This window comes from Chionomys nivalis, chromosome 7, assembly GCF_950005125.1.
Source record: "Chionomys nivalis chromosome 7, mChiNiv1.1, whole genome shotgun sequence".
Classification (NCBI taxonomy): domain Eukaryota; kingdom Metazoa; phylum Chordata; class Mammalia; order Rodentia; family Cricetidae; genus Chionomys; species Chionomys nivalis.
Genome location: NC_080092.1, coordinates 82342359 through 82360141, shown reverse-complemented (window position 1 = coordinate 82360141; position 17783 = coordinate 82342359).

The window sequence follows — 17783 nt, the reverse complement described above, 5'->3', positions numbered from 1 at the left end:
CAAGTTAAATTAAGCCATTTCTATTAATCTATGTGCTGTCCCAAGGCTCATTTAGCTCAGCTTCCATGTTGCTTCTTCCACATCTGGCTTGAGACTTCTCACACTCCGCCCTTCTTCCCAGCACTCTCTCTGCTCCAAAAATCCTGCCTAGTTACCGGCCAATCAACTTTTTATTAACAATGAGAGTATCACATTTTCACACATATTTCACAGCGTTAAGGGACATTGAGCAACCACAGGGACAAGAGAGCTCAATCAGTCAGTGTCATATCTGTCAGAGTCTGCTCTTCCTGAGGTAGCTGGGATAGCGTCATGTTGAACTGACTCACGATCAGAAAGGAGATGTGACCATGACACATGGCCTTGCTTTGTTTTTTTTGTTTGTTTGTTTTTTGTTTTGTTTTTTTTTTTGTTTTTTTCGAGACAGGGTTTCTCTGTGGTTTTGGAGCCTGTCCTGGAACTAGCTCTGTAGACCAGGCTGGTCTCGAACTCACAGAGATCCGCCTGCCTCTGCCTCCCGAGTGCTGGGATTAAAGGCGTGCGCCACCATCGCCCGGCTTCCTTGCTTTGTTTTTTGATGCAGTCCAGACTGGCCTCAAACTTGCTGTGTAGCTGAAAATGACTATGAACTCCTGACCTGAGTGTAGTCAGCTTTCTTGTTTTTTTTTTTTTTTTTTTGTCTCGCAAGATCCCCAATAATGACACAGAGACTTCTTATTAATTACGAAAGCTTGGCCTTAGCCTAAGCTTGTTCCCAACTAGCTCTTAAAACTTAAATTAACCTGTCTCTATCAATCTGTGTTTGGCCACATGACTTTTTGCGTGCATCCAACTTCCTTAGTGTCTCACTTTTATGCCTAGATTCTTTCCCCTGAGTTCCTCTCTCTCCCGGAAGTCCCACCTTGCCATTCCCGTCTAGCTATTGGCTGCTCGGCTTTTTATTAAACCAATACATCTTCACACAGTGTACAAATATTCCGCAATACTCGAGTGCTGGGTTTACAAACATATACCACACTCAGCTCTTTTTAAACATTGTTTATTTGCTTTGTTTTATTTGTGTGAAGGCACGAGTACAGACAAACACTGTCATGATGCAGGGGTGAAGATCAGAGGAGCTCTTGTGTTGTGAGTCAGCTCTTTCCTGCTGCCTTGTGGGATCCAGGAATCAAATTTAGGCATCAGGCTTACTCACAAACACCTCTTCCTGCTGAGTCACCTCACCACACACTCACGCGCACACACACACACACACAAACACACACTCACGTTCATGTCCAAGTTCACATAGACATACACATATACATATAGTCACTTTAGGAATTGTGAAGTAATATCTCACTTTATTTTGTTGTTGTTTTGAGACAAGGTTTCTCTGTGTAGCCCTGGCTGTCCTGGAACTAGTTCTGTAGGCCATGCTGGCCTCAAACTCACTGTCTGGCGCCCACAGAGGCCAGAAAAAGTCATCAGATCTCCTGGAGCTGGAGTTACAGGCAGTTGTGAGCCACCAAGTAGGTGATGTAAATGGATTCTGGGTTCTCTGGAAGAGCAGCCAGTACTCTTAACCGCTGAGCTGCTGTCTATCTGTCTGTCTGTCTGTCTGTCTATGTATCTATCTATTCATCATATATATATATATATATATATATATATATATATATATATATATCATCTGTCTACCAGGATTGACTAATTCATGGGTAATGAATCACCTCACTCAATCTGGTAGCTCGTTAAATATGCACAAAATCCAAAGCACAGCAGGCAAGCTGGGCTCTCTGGGGCAGGAGCTGATGTCACAGTCCATGGCAGAATTTCTTCTTCTCCAAGGGAAGCCTTTTCACTGATGGGCGAGGAACATCCAGAGCTTTGGGGCTAGCTCTCTTTACTTCAAGTGAGCTGGCTGTCGATGCTAACCACATATGTGTCAAGGTACCTTCCCAGCAATGCTTGGAGTGGTGTTGGGCTGAGTAACTGGGTTCCAGACACATCAAACTGATGACAGCACTCGGGTGGGACCGGCCTGATGCTTAATGTGAGGGCTGAAATTACATTTTAAGTTTAATTACTATGCTTTAGAGATTCATGAAACAAACATGTCTCTGATCGGCGAGCCCCTTACTCAAGGACAGACAGTTTCTAAAATGCTGGAGACTATTTATTTCTTTTTTTTTTTTTTAAAGATTTTTATTTATTTATTATGTATACAACATTCTGCCTCGATGTTTGCCCACACGCCAGAGGAGGGCACCAGATCTCAGTACAGATGGTTGTGAGCCACCATGTGGTTGCTGGGAATTGAACTCAGGACCTCTGGAAGAGCAGCCAGTGCTCTTAACCTCTGAGCCATCTCTCCAGCCCGACTATTTATTTCTTATGGGAGAAAAAAGACACGTGTTTTTCACTCCCCTAAACAAGTTTGTTTGACCCATCTGCACCAAATGTACTTGGTCACATGTGGCAGAAAATATGTCAGGATGTAGGCTGGAGGTACAGCAGGATGTACGCTTGCCCATGATTGGATATAGGCTGGAGGTACGGCAGGATGTAGCTTGCCCCTGATTGGACCTGATGAGAAATGCAATGAATTATGGGTTTTTCTTCTTACACCACTGCAAGCTGTAGTTCTGGGCCATTTCCTGGGAACCTGGGTATGGACCTGGCCAGAGCCCATCCACCTGGCTAGTATTAATTAGCTTCAAATTTGGCTTTAAACTGTGCTAGTGATCTTATTCTCAATTGGTGGAATTAACAGCTTCTCTCAGGAGTAGACTGAGGTTGGTGCTGTGGAAAGCAGTCCAGAGCCCTCCTGTCATGAGACTGTATTAATAAAATACTACCAATGTAATCATTAAATGTTTTATTAGCATAGACTAACGATAATAATGGGGTTTAGCATGATATTTTCGCACTTAATGTATTTTCCATCCAAGTATTGGCCAGACCCAAGCCTGCTTAGCATCTGAGGTCATCACCGCGCATTCAGGGTGGTGTGGCCATGGACTACTGGTGTGGATGGCCTGGGGACTATTGCTGTTTGTCAATGTTTCAGCATTTCGCCGTGGCGGTTCACAATTCCTCAGCACCTTTTCCCTTTCATTTTGAATGTTCTCTCTATGTGTCATGTGAGTTCCCAAAAGCTTTTTCCTTTGTTAAATTTGTTTGGACTTTGAAGAATGAAAATGTATAAAATGGCAGTCTCTCATGAGCCAGGCAGTGGTGGCGCACGCCTTTAATCCTGGCTCTTGGGAGGCAGAGGCAGGCGGATCTCTGTGAGTTTGAGGTCAACCTGGTCTACAGGAGCAAATTCCAGGACAGCCAGGACTGTTACACAGAAAAACCCTGTCTCTAAAAACAAAAACAAACAAACAACAACAACAACAACAACAAAAGGGCAACCTCTCTAAACAAAATTATTTGGAAAAAAGTCCCCACCATCGTGGAACCATATAGTGTAATAACCCTGCCTACTCCCATACAAGATACAAGTTAACATCAAGCTGCCAGAAATTTTAGATAAGCAACATACACTTGAAATTCAAGGTATATTTGATAATCAAGATTTATAAATTCCTAAGGTCTACTCAGGTTCACAATAATATTTGTCTAGCTTTGTCTGTGCGCACATAAGCTTTAGCTAATTAGATAAACTAAGTCATATAAAAAGCTGCTATATTCTATAGTAAAGTCTCTGGTGCCCCCAGGAAACTCCTAAGTCCCCATTCCTTCACAGGATTGAAGAAAGTTCCTGCTTGCTAAAACCAGTCTCTTGTGGCTCTTCATTGACACGTAATTGACACCTACTAACTTGTCAAGGTCAATGCTAGATCCCTCAACCCCTGATCTTAAACCACACTCCAGCTCCCTTGTGCCCTTTCTCTCATTTAATCCTATATACAACTATAGAGTATAAAACGTGTATTCTTTTTCCGATGAGCACTCGGCCAGCCGTCTGGATTCACCTCAGGTCATGTCAGTACCCCACCCCCACTCCACACGTCCTCTTTGGGACCTGAACCCTAAGCCTGTCTCCAGCAGATCACAAAATATCTTTCTATTATATTCTCCCACTGGTTTTCTCCTAGCACCCCTCCCCCTCCGACTGATCCCCTTCCTCTTTCCACTGGTGCCCCTACTACTTTCTGTAACAGGAGGAGTGGGCTGCTTGTTCTTCCCAGCCACCTGGCTAGCTTAACCCCCAAGATAATCACACAAAACTGTATTAATTAAAACACTGCTTGGCTATTAGCTCTAGCCTCCTATTGGCTAACTCTCACACTTTGATTTAACCTATTTCTATTAATCTGTTTTCACCATGAGGTTGTGGTTTACCTGGAAAGATTTAGCATGTCTGACCTGGCATCTCCATGGCAGCTCTCTGTCTGCCCTTCTTCCCAGCATTCAGTTCTGTCTTCCCGCCTACCTAAGTCTGCCCTATCACCAGGCCCAAAGCAGTTTCTTTATTAACCAATGAAAGCAACACAAATACAGAAGGACCTCCTACACCATTTTCCCTTTTCTGTTTAAACAAAAAAGACTTTAACATAGTAAAATTACATATAACAAGTATCAAGCAAGAATTATAGTTATAATACTTAGATCTAATTTATCTTTTTTTTTTTTTTTTTTTTTGTTTTTTTTGAGACAGGGTTTCTCTGTGGTTTTGTAGCCTATCCTGGAACTAGCTCTTGTAGACCAGGCTGGTCTCGAACTCACAGAGATCCACCTGCCTAATTTATCTTTTATCATAACAATGGAAAACTATAACTATCTATCAATTCTTCAACTCCATCAAAGGCTCCAGAAGGATATAATATTACCTAAGTAAACGAGAAGAAAGCAACTTCCAAAACTCTAGAAATGACAGAGACATCTTGCTTCCTGAACAGTCACCCAAAGTTTTTCTGTACTGTTGGGGCATCCATCTTCAGCCTACAGGCCCATAGTAATCAGCAGACATTTCCATGAAGCAGGAAATTTTAAAGACAGTTCAGTCATTTTCTTCTGTGTCCTGTAGAATATCTCGCAGACTCTTTCATGAAGCAGGAACCCCGAAGAACCATCTCACCTTTAGGCAAGTTCAGCAGTCATCTCTTCGTGGGTCCTGCATGTCCAGTGAAGCAGTCCAGGCAAGAGCAGTTTCTTGCCCAAATGGCTAGCAAACTCCATGAGGAGCCTCTTCGATGCCCATCTTCCTCTTGAAGTAGCTTGGTGCTACCAGGAGCAGATGTGTCTCATTGTCATGAAAAGCCCTAAGTTATTAAAACATTTTAAATGCCATATTCTGTAGTTTTTGAAAGATATGAAGAATGCCTATCTAACTGAAATATATCTCTATATATCTAGAAAATCTATCTAACTAACATGACTACAAGCTTGACTATTATCGATTAACAACCTATATTTCCTAATTACACATTAAATTTTTTTTTTTTTTTTTTTTTGGTTTTTCGAGACAGGGTTTCTCTGTGGTTTTGGAGCCTGTCCTGGAACTAGCTCTTGTAGACCAGGCTGGTCTCGAACTCACAGAGATCCGCCTGCCTCTGCCTCCCAAGTGCTGGGATTAAAGGCGTGCGCCACCACCGCCCGGCTTACACATTACATTTCAAAAGGAACTACACAATCACAATACTTAATCAAGAGCATAAATATACATATAACAAGATTGACCTTAAATTTATATCAATAAAGCAAAATCCATACCAATGCAAATTATTCATATCTATATCAACTTTCAGTTTGTGTGTGTGTGTGTGTGTGTGTGTGTGTGTGTGTAAGAGAGAGAGAGCACAAGCCGAGGAGCTTCATGAAGAGAGAAAAAGAGAGAGAGAGCGTACAAGCCAAGGAGCTTCACGAAGGTTGCTTTCAGAGGCATGGGTATTAAGTACAGGAGTTTAGATACCTTATCAGTGGATACAGCACTGAAAATATGTCTCTCCCTCCCCCACCAACCTGACTGCGTACACATTTGTATATAAACCCTCAAGGAGTACAGGGCCCCAGGAGTCACTCGCTGACAGGAGGCTGGCAGCCTCAGTCATGACAGAGCTTGTGCAGGTCATCCCAGATGCTGTAAATCAGTGTAACCGTCATGCCACGCCTGGGAGTCAGCCTCCACACTGCCCACCCACTGCTGTGGGACAATGGTCTGTATCCTGTCACTTGTATTTTAAATAAAAGCTGATTGGCCAGTAACCAGGCAAGAAGTATAGGCGGGACGACCAGACAGGAAGTAGAGGGTGGCAGTGAGAATTCTGGGAAGAGGGAGGTTTCAGTCCGCAGTTGTCACCCAGACACAGAGCAAGCGAGATGTGATCGCCTCGCCAGAAAAGGTTCCAAGCCACGTGGCTAACACAGACAAGAATTATGGGCTAATATAAGTTGTAAGAGTTAATAAAAAGCCTGAGATACTAGGCCAATCAGTTTATAATGAATGTAGGCCTGTGTGTTTATTTGGGACTAAACGGATGAAGGACCGGGCAGGACAGAAACCTCGGTCAACCACCCACCTCCGGTTTTTACATTCTTTCTGCCTTTGATGGTCCCTGAGCTTTGGAGAGAATGATGTAGATGCTCCACATATAACTGGGCATCCAACCATCATTTATTCTTGGTGCTCGGATTGGTTGTGAGTCTCTGAAATCAGACCAGTCAGTCTATGGTTGTTGAAGGTGAGTGAGTTTGCTCGCTCAGGCTTGTTCCACTATAGCAATGTTCCTAGCTTTCCAGCCTCCCCTTTATACACAGTGGGTCCCTAAAGATCTCCACCCTGGAGGGACACTATGTATTATCTGAAAATTTTCTGCAAGGAAGATGGTCTCTTCTCTCTGCTTATTATTTACTCAATCATTTAAATATATCGATATGGACTTATGGATATTTATTGTGTACTTTTGGTTAAAATGTTTGTGTTCATTTTTGGGGGGACAATGGGTGTGGGGTGGGGTGGGGAGTGGGGGGTGTGGTGTGATTCTCACTATATAGCCTTGGCTGGAGATCCATCCACCTCTGCCTCCCAAGTGCTGAGATTAAAGACGCGCACCATTCTCTTAGTTAGAGTTTCTATTGCTGTGAAGACACCATGACCACAGCAACTCTTACAAAGGAAAATATTTAATTGGGGTGGCTTACAGCTGCAGAGGTTTAGTGCATTTTCTCCGTGGCAGAAAGCATGTTGGCGTACAGGCAGACATGGTGCTGGAGAAGGAGTTGAGAGTTCTACATCAGGATTGGCAGGCAGTAGGAAGAGACCCCGAGCAACTGGCCTAGCTTGAGCATCTGAGACCTCAAAACCTGCCCCCGTGACACACTTCTTCCACCAAGGCCACACCTCCTAATAGTGCCACCCCTATGAGCCTATGGGCATCATTTTCTTTCAAATCAGCACGACTATCATGCACGGTTTTTGTATAATTTGCTTGTTTGGTTTTGTTCGTTTCCTTGCTTGTTTTCTGGTTTTTCAAGGGAGGTTTTTCTGGCTGTCCTGAACTCACCCTGTTGCAACATGAGCGGCGGGGCTGCGTCCCCAGGCACCCGGCCGCCCGCATGGCTCATGCCCCAAAATAATTACACGGAAACTGCACTCCTCCAATCACCGCCTGGCCCACTAGCTCCATCCTCCCATTGGCTAGCTCCTACACATTGATCCAACCCATTTTCAACACTCCGTGTAGTACCACGAGCTGGCCCACCAAGAAAGATCCCAACCTGCGCCTGTGTCTGGTGGGCGAATCACGGCGACTCCTTGACTCGGCCTCCTTCTCCCAGCATTCTGTTCTGTTTACTCCACCCACCTAAGGGCTGGCCTATAAATGGGCCAAGGCAGTTTTCTTTATTAGTTAACCAATGAAAGCAACAGATAAAATACAAGAACCACCTCCATCATCACCCTGTAGACCAGGCTGGCCTCACACTCAGAGATCTGCCTGCCTCTGCCTCCTGAGCACTGGGATTAAAGGCATGTGCCACCACCACCCAGCAGATTGTTTTGAGACATGTATTGGTAACTTTTCTATTGCTGTGACAAAGGCCATGACAGAGGCAACTTACAAAAGAAAGCATTTAACTGGGCTCACAGTTTCAGAGGTCAGAGTCCATGATGACAGAAGAAAGGCATGGAGCAGGAGCGCAGGAACGGCTGAGCACTCACAGATGAAGAAGCACAACCACAATTTAGAGAGAGAGATTGGGAATGGCACCAGTCTTCTGAAGCCTCACAGCTTACCGCAGTGATACCCTCCATCAAGACCTCACCCCTAATTCTCCCCAAAGATGCCGCCACCTGGGGATCAAGTACTCAAACACAGGAGCCTATGGGGGCCATTCTCATTCAGTCCTGGGTTATATGTCCCCACTGTACAAAGAAAACCACATTCAAATAGCCAAAGCGCTTTCCTGCCCTTTTGCTTCAACTTTCTTCAGTCCCTCATCTATAAAACCGACTTCCTTTGTGCTGCCTGCCACATGATTGATTCTCTTTTATGGGATGAGGTGTTGCTTGATGCTGGAATAGAAAATAACGCCAGTTGCGACCATTCAATTGAGATCGATCTATTATATTATTGTAATTTCATCTTCAGTTTTGATGCTCAGATTGCCCTCATCTCAGCCACTGAGAACTGCCGGTGTCTATTTCCCTGTCTTCTAGAGGACAACCCTGAGTTTGGTTCTTCATGCACCATCACCTTGGGGGGGCAGTTTCATTGACCTCGAACTTGCTAAGAAGTTGACTGGTCAGCTAGCCCCAGGAATCCATCTGCCTGTCTCTGTCTCACTGCAATAGGATTACAGACACACACCACCATTCCCAGCTTTTGTTAAAACATGGGTTCCGGGACTTGAACTCATGGCTTCGTGCTTGCAAGACAAACGCATTACCAACTGAGCCATTATTCTGTGTCACCTTTACTTTGCTGCACATTCTACAAACACTAATTGAGCACTCCCTTGTGTGGTGGCCTGTGCCAATCACAGGAACTTAATAAAGGAAGGAGGGAACAATGAAGAAGAGTCAAACCACGTTAGAGAGTGTGTGGGGGGGGTAAACATTGACCTATGCACATCGACAGGAAGTGACAAGCGCAAGTTCTGGCCAGGTCCTCCGGGTGCATGGAAGTCAATGGGTGTTGGCAGTGATCAGCCAGAGAGGATGGCAGTCATACACCTGCCGGTGCTAGCTTGAGCCACTTGGGTGGACCAGTCATCTGAGAAAGGACACGGCAGAAGGTCAGGTTATGAACACGCAGAGTGAAGGTAGAAGATAACTCAGCAAAGATGAACTTGGGGGAGGGTCATGGGGGACGTGTAAGTGGTCAGGCATCTGTACTGGCCAGCCCTTAGGATCCTGGCAGGATGCGCCCCCCCACCTCCCTTCTGCCACTCCTGTCCCCAGGGCCAGTCTCCCCCTCCCCCACTCCATTTTACCATTCCCTTTCCCCCAATAAAAACTCCTCCACGTGAGCTCTGTTACATGGCATGACTCTCTCTCCCGCCGTTTTTAAATTGTAACAGGAGGTGATAAGAGGAAGAGGAGACAGCTAAGAAGATGGAGAGGAAAACACGGAGAGCGCAGAGCAGACTTTCCCAAGACGCGAGTGCCGCCGGCGTCAAATACTACAAGGAACGGGGAGCTGGAGAGTGTGTGTGCAGGAGCCGGTGGTAAACAGATTATCTATAACCTTCATGGTGTGAGGAGAAAGGAGTGGAGCCGGTGGCTTCATCAGAAGACCGGCCAGCGACCCGAGTGAGCAAGCTCACCGTTCCTCTCTGAGGTGCTGAGCGGTGTCGATTGGAGGGCAGACCTTTGTTTGCCTGGGATAGATTGGACATTCTCTATGGAAGATGGGAAAAGAGGGGCAGTAAACAGCCTGAGCCCCCTGGAGGTCAGGTGATGTAATTACAGAGGAGTTTTCTAGGTTGGGGGAGGGGAAAGAATTTATTACACCAGTATCCCTGGAATACAATATTGAGAGAGCCTTTCAATTTGACATCCTTGAACTTGATTTCTCATCTCCAGTTTATTAACCTTACGAATTAAAAAAAAACATTGTGTTTTTTTTTGGAAACAAGGTCTCTTTATGTGGCCCTAACTGTCCTGAAATTCACTACAACGACCAGGCTGGCCTGAAACTCACAGATATCCACCTGCCTCTGCCTCCCAAATGCTGGGATTAAAGGTGTGCGCCATCACACCCAGAGATAGTTTTCTTACTTCTGGGATTAACCAGATAATGAGTCCCCTCCTGACTCTGTCTTCCTGTCTGGGGTTAGCGAATGCACTAACTCCTGGCACTTTCATTTCCTCTGGGTGGGAACAGGTTGGAGAACATCTCTGGGTGCTGCCATAGTTGTTGGGGGTCCATGACCTCCAGCAGAGAAGAGCCTTGAGTGGGTGGGCATCCATGTGGGTCCTGCAAAGGCCAGGCTCTGCTGGGCAGAGGAGGAGGAAGGTGAAGGTGTCTGTCCATGCCAGGTGCTGGTAGTCCTTCTCCACAGCTGTTCTCTGAGCCCTCCCATCTGCGATGGCAAAGGCACTGTGGAGTCACCCGGCTTTTCAGCCGTCCTCAGTGGCGCGTGCGCTGTGGTGCTTCGCTAGGTGTTTACTTCTCTGCCGAATCACAAGGGGGAATCCCGTTCACCCTTGGGGATTATCATCAAAGCGTTGCAGGGCTCTGGGTCTAGGAGTTTCCCAGGGGCTCAGGGCTTTCTGTGTGTTTTTCCTGCTCTCCTAACCCCCAAGATTCCGGACCCTAGCTTGGGATTTGTGCTTTTGTCTTAGTTTTTTGCCACTCCTAGCTCAGACCAGCAGGAGTGGAGTCAGTGTCTGCAAACTGACACCTGGGCGAATAAAGACTCCCCGGCTTCACAGAGCGGGAGCTAGGCAAGCCTATTTCCAGAGCATAACCTGAGGCCAGACGGGATGCCTTTCCCCCACTTCTGTCAGGCTGTTATCAGCCTGAAACAACACCTCAAGTCTGGTCGCTGAGAGCCTGGGGTCTTAAAGAGGAGCGCCCCCGCCCCGCAACCTCCCACGCTTCCCCCAATGCCTGGTCCGGAACCAGCAGCTGCAGTCAACCAGGGAATTCAGAAGCCTAAATTCTCAGTTCTGATTGTCTGCCCTATGGTCTGTTCAAAAACAAACCAAGAGCTTGAAAGGAGGGGAGTTTGGACCTGGAGGCCTCCTTTTCTTTCCGCCCTTCGAGGGACAGCTGAGTCACTAAGCCCAGTTGGCTTGGTCTCTTGTTCATGAAGGAAGAAGGTTCTGAGGTTTCCTCTGTGAGAACTTGGACCCAGCAGTCCGATTGAGATGGGCACAGCTCAAGGCTCCTGTTTGAGACACTCCACAAAGGAGGAGCTGAACCCCCATCCCCCACTTCCCGCCCCACCAACCAGGCCTGAGGATGTCTTCACCTCCCTGTGGTGCGACTGTCATGAAGGCAGCCAGGGCCACTGGTCTCAGGGCCAACAGGAGGTTTTCTCCTGAAATGACGCTCCTGCCTTCCACCAAGCTCCTACGTGCCAAGGGCCTCCTAGGCTTTGTCCTTCTACCTCCTGAACTTGAACCTTCGAGACCTCTGGAAACTCAGTTAAGGCCACACAACTAGGGGGAAGACAAGGTGGATCAAAGCCACATTCCCCTAGACATACGCATGGCATGGGACACACCCATAGGCCTGGGTCCTGTGACAGACTCTGCCATCAGCTGTCAGATGGAGGGCCCCAAACATCTGGCTCAGCAGATAGGAGGGACCAAGAGGCTGCAGCTGGTCTGAAGGGAGGGACTGCCCCTTGTGTCAGGGTGTGGCCCTTTTCTAGGAGAAACTCTGTTTTCCTCACCAACAGAGGCAGGGAGAGAATTTTCTCAGCAAGGAAGGGGTCCCTGTGGGGTGGGAGGAGGAGACCAGGACAGACAGAGGTGGGATCAGTCACAGACAGGGAACCTAGGGGATCCCAGGAAGGGCAGGGAGCAGATAGAGGAGGCCGGTCACACAAGCCTTCCCTCTGCCCTCAGGTGTCCAGCGGCTGTCTCTTCCAGGGATGTTCACTAGGAAGTGGGATGTATCAGATACATACCCTTTTGCTGGCATCACAGTGATGTCAATACCAACTGCTATTTTGGTTTAAATTTTTTCTTTTTCTCATATATATATATATATATATATATATAGTCAGTGTGTGTAAGACTAACTTTCTTTTTTTGTTGACTTTTTATTGATATTTATTGAGCTCTACATTTTTCTCTGCTCCCCTCCCTGCCTCTCCCCTGCCCCTTCAATCCTCCCCCCAAATCCCCATGCTCCCAATTTACTCAGGAGATCTTGTCTTTTTCTACTTTCTACTTCCCATGTAGATTAGATCTATGTAAGTCTCTCTCAGTGTCCTCATTGTTGTCTAAGTTCTCTGGGATTGTGGTTTGTAGCCTGGTTTTCTTTGCTTTATGTTTAAAAACCACATATGAGTGAGTACATGGGATAATTGTCTTTCTGTGTGTACGACTAACTTTCAACAGCAAGGGAGTTTAAGTTTTGTTGCTTTGAGACAGGGTCTTACTATGTAGACCTAACTGTTCTGGAACTTGCTTTGTAGAGAAGGCTGGCCTCAAACTCTCAGAGATCTGCCTGCCTCTGCCCACTGAGTGCTGGGATGAAAAGTGAGCACTACCATACCAGGTTTTCTGTTTGTTTGTTTGTTTTTCAAGACAAATTCTTTTTTTTTTATTTCTTATGGTTTATTTAACTTTATTTTATGTGCATTGGTGTCAGATCCCTTTCAGACAGTTGTGAGCTGCCATGTGGGTGCTGGGAATTGAACCCGGGTCCCCTGGAAGAGCAATCAATGCTCTTAACCGCTGAGCCATCTCTCCAGCCCCAAGACAAATTCTTTTGTATTGTAGGTTGGCTTCCAATTCTCTACACAGCCAAGAAAGAAGATAAAGTTCTGATCCTCCTGTGGGGGCCACTGCACCAAGTTTATGCTGTGCAGGGGGTGGATCCCAGGGCGTGAATCCCAGGTTACCATACATGTTTACAAGCACTGAGCTACACCTCCAGCAACCCTTTTACAAATATATATATATTATTTTACTCTATGTGTGTATGCTCCCATGAGGAGGCCAAAGGAACACCCGTGGAGAGGGGTTCCTCCTTCTACCATGTGAGTCCCAGCTTTCCGTGATGAAACTCAGGTCATAGGCTTGGCAGCAGGGGTGTTTCTCGGAGCCATCTCTTCAGTTCCCTCTAGCCAGCTTTTTGGTTTTAAATAAACAGCTCAGCAGGCAGTAATGAGACCCCTCTTCACCATGAGCACCCCGTCACACAGGAAGGATTGTCTGGAGGCCAGAATGACCCCTTTGATAGCCCTCCCTCCCCTGACAGCAACCTCTCTAATGAAGAGTGGGCAGCCAGGATTTCCAGGGAGCAGGGGCCGGGGGAAATCAGCAACGGCTCCTGCCACACCCCGTGTCACTCCCACTGCGTCCTGGGAGGAGAGGTGGACACCAACAGGCCTGAGGATCTAGAAAAGGATGAAGAACACTGGCACCAAGTCGCAAGGTTGCAGAAGAGAGCTTAGCTGAAAGCGAAGCCAGAGGAAGGAGAATACTTAGGACAGGGCTAGGTCAGGGGCAAGTTCAGAGTTAGGAGGCTAGACTGGGAGGAGGAACTGAAGTTAATGCTGAGGTGGAGGCTGAAGGGAGTTGCTGGCAGGGCGGAGAGGTGGGGAGTGGAGAGTCAGTGGACCTCGGACGGGGAAGGACGGGGACCGGCTTCCCGGCAGCGATGCTCACCAGCTGGTGACCAGGTTACAGCATTTCACCCACTTCATCCTCGCCCCGCCCTCGTAGGCGTCCCGACCTGCGGGTTCTAGCAGACGTGGGCTACCTTACGGCAGTTCTTGTGCCCAGACCCTGTGAAGAAGTGGGCAAAAGAGGTAGGGTCTAGCGGAACTCTTTCAAGCACTCGGAGCAGGTGCCAGCAGCCCAGACACCGTTCCTGCCCCGCCCCGCCGCGCCCCGCCCCGCCGGTGTTCCAGGCCACATTCAGTGCAGTCCGCAGCGGTTTCTGCTCCGCTGCAGCCCCGCTGCAGCCCCGCTGCAGCCTGTCTCAGGCGCCCATCCCCTTGTGTGCCCCGCCAAGTAAGAGCGACTTCCTGGAGGACTTTCCAGGTCCACAGCCCAAGCTTTAGCCCTCTGCTTCCTGTGGACCAATGTACACGGTAGGTAAATCACTGGACCTGAGGAAGTTACTGCGCCTTTCTGCGCCCAGGGTTCTTCTAGCATTGGGAATGAACAACAGCGACTAACTCGCCCCGTGTTTCCACAAGGCCCTGCACACAGTAGGTGCTGCCTAACGGTTAAATTAAAGGACAGAAACTGCTTCTTGACCTGCCCCTGATCTGCTCAAAGCCCTGGGAATAGCTCTAATCTGAGGCTGGAGCCGCCTGTATTTCCTTCAAACTAGGTTTCCTAGAAGCCAAGGTAATGAGGGAAACCTGACGAGTTAGACAGTTCTCTTTGTCCGGAAGGGAAAACACAATCTGAAGGTCACACCTTGCCCAAGGCTTAAATCCAGGAAGGATGTAGTTCATGGGTGGATTCCTTCTGACCTCTCTCACCCACTGATCTGTCTGTCTGAAGGCTACCGAATTGTTCCAGAACAACCAGGGCTCATGTTGATCCTGTTAGAGGCTTGGCAGAAATGGGAACTTAATGGAATTTCCCAGCCATGGCACCAACAGGCTCGCTGGCAATCTTTCCCTGGCTTGAACTTTCCCTGGGTAGAGCTGGGAGAGCAGAGCCCGCCTGTGAAGTGGAGACGCTCAAGGGACCCTTTGAATTTAGACTCCCATTGCCAACTGTATGGCCTTCGGCAAGTTCCTCTGGTGACCGAGGTTACAAATTAGCCTCTGAATCCCCTGTCCCCATTAGCTGTGTAGGAATTAGAACGGCTCTAGACCAGAGGTCCTCAGCCTGTGGGTCCTGACCCCCTTGGGGTCAAATGACCTTTTCACATGGTCACCAAAGACCATTAGAAAACACAGACATTTACATTACGATTCATAACCATAGCATAGTTATGAAGTAGCAATGAAAATAAATTTATGCTTGGGGGCCTGCACACCATGAGGAACTGTATTAAAGGGTCACAACATTAGGAAGGTTGAGAACCACTTCTCTAGGTCATAATTTCCGGCAGTCAATCATTATTCGATAAAAATTCGGGACTTTTCTTTTTTGAGAGAGTCTCACTGTGTACCCTAGACTGCTGATCACGCTCCTACCCAGGCCTCGCAAATAGCTGGGACTAGCTTTTGCTGACACTCGAGACCCAATGATAGAGAGAAGTCTCCAAAAGCCCTGCACTCACGGGGCTTATTATTTGTTTTCTGTGTATATGTGTAGTATGTAGTAGTGAGTGCATGTGCTGAGTGTGTAGGTGTGTGCAGCGTGTATATGTAGTGTGCATAGGCCAGACAATGATATGTGTCTTCGCAATTGTTCTCCACCTTATTTATTTATTCATGTATTTATTTATCTATTCATCTATTTATTTATTTTTGCTTTTTCTCTTTTTTTAATTGGTGAACAAGTTTCTTTTATTTTAAATTTATTTATTTATTAAAGATTCCTGCCTCCTTCCCACCACCACCTCCCGTTTCCCTCCCCCAATCAAGTCCCCCTCCCTCGTCAGCCCGAAGAGCAATCCGGGTTCCCTGCCCTGTGGGAAGTCCAAGGACCACCCACCTCCATCCCGGTCTAGTAAGGTGGGCATCCAAACTGCCTAGGCTCCCACAAAGCCAGTACGTGCAGTAGGATCAAAAACCCTATTTTTGTTTTTTCAAGACAGGATTTTCTCTGTGTAACAGCCCTAGCAGTCCTGGAACTAGCTCTTATAGACCAGGCTGGCCTCAGACTCACAAAGATCCACCTGCCTCTGCCTCCCGAGTGCTGGGATTAAAGGTACACACCACCACCACCCGGCTTATTGATTTTTAAGTTTGTTTTTTGACACAGGGTCACTAAGTAGCTCTGTGGGTCCAGAACTTGCTACGTGGACTAGGCTGACCTTGAACTCAAAAGTTCCCCCAATTCTGCTTCCCAAATGCTGGGATTACCCATTGGGCCATCTTGCCAGCACCTCCACCTTAGGTTTGCCGAGACATTGAACCAGTACTTGCCAGTTGGCTAGACTTGCGGGCCAGCAAGTTCAGGGGTTTCCCTGTCTCTTCCTGCTGAGGACCTGAACTCGGGTCCTCATGTGTACACAGAAGGCACCTTAGTGCCTGAGCCAACTCCCCAAGCCTGGCTTCTGTTTTACTGGCAAAGATAATCTTTTTTTTTTTTTTTTTTTTTTTTGGTTTTTCGAGACAAGGTTTCTCTGTGGTTTTGGAGCCTGTCCTGGAACTAGCTCTTGTAGACCAGGCTGGTCTCGAACTCACAGAGATCCTCCTGCCTCTGCCTCCCGAGTGCTGGGATTAAAGGCATGCGCCACCATCGCCCGGCTTGGCAAAGATAATCTTAAACAAGCTATTCAACAAGAGAGGATCCCCTGGGTAAGATGTGTTAGCAGGGGTAGAGGGTGATGGTGACAGGACTCAGGCTGAGTGACTTGATACCCTCTCAAGTCTATTCCCCCCTTCTTCCTGTGTGGCAGAACCCTGGACACAATACTTCCAAGAACGGAGACTACACTACCCAGACTGCCTTCCAGCTGACTGCAGCCATGTAACTAAGTCTTGGTCTCCGGACATGTCTTCAGAAGAGATTTCACTGCACGCAGAGGGGACAGCTGAAGCTCAAGCAGCCATGCTGGACCAAAAGGGAAAAGCTACTTGCTAAAGATGATGGATGATGGACAGAAAGACCTGAGGAGCTCCATTGCATCCTGGGACCTCCTACTTCCAGGCTTCTGTGTCAGCAGAGAGAGATAAACTTCTGTCTTGTTTAAGCCACAAAGAGTTTGGGGTTTTGCTCATATACAATCCATCTTTCTTTTCCTTGTCATGGCTACAGAGGTGGGATTGCATCCAGTTGAGAGGCTAAAGGAGGCTGACAGGGAACTAAGGCCCGAGTGGTGAATGGGACACACAGGAGTAGTACATGATTGACATGTTGTTTTTCTTTTTCTTCTTTTTCTTTTTTTCTTCCTCTTTATTTGTACAAAGCAGGATGTCTCTGTGTAGCCTTGACTGTCTCAGAACTGAGTCAGAGGCAGGCAGATCTCTCTGTAGACCAAGGCCAGCCTGGTCTATAGGGAGTTCCAGGACAGCCAGGGCTACACAGAGAAACCCTGTCTTGAAAAACAAATAAACTAACCAACCAACAAACCAAAAGAAATGATTAGAAATAAAAAGACTGTCACTATGTCATTCCTATGACCTTTCCCAAGCACTGATGTCTCTACTACGCTTTGGCGGTGTGATTAGAGACCCAGCTTTGCCCAGATCCCATTCAAATCCACAAACACACGGACTATGAAGCCAGGTGTACATCTGGGGTCCCAGTGCCTAGGAGGCCGAAGCAGGAGGACCAAGAGCACGAAGCTGTGGAGACCTTGTCTCAAAAAACAATAACAGGGGTTGGAGAGATGGCTCAGTGGTTAAGGGCACTGACTGCTCTTCTAGAGGACCTGGGTTCAATTCCCAGCACTCACATGGCAGCTCACAACTGTCTGTAATTCCAACATCTGACGCTCACACACAGACATACATGTAGGCAAAATACCAATGCACATAAAATAAAAATAAATCATTAAAAAATAAACCATGCCGCTTTGGGACACAGTGAA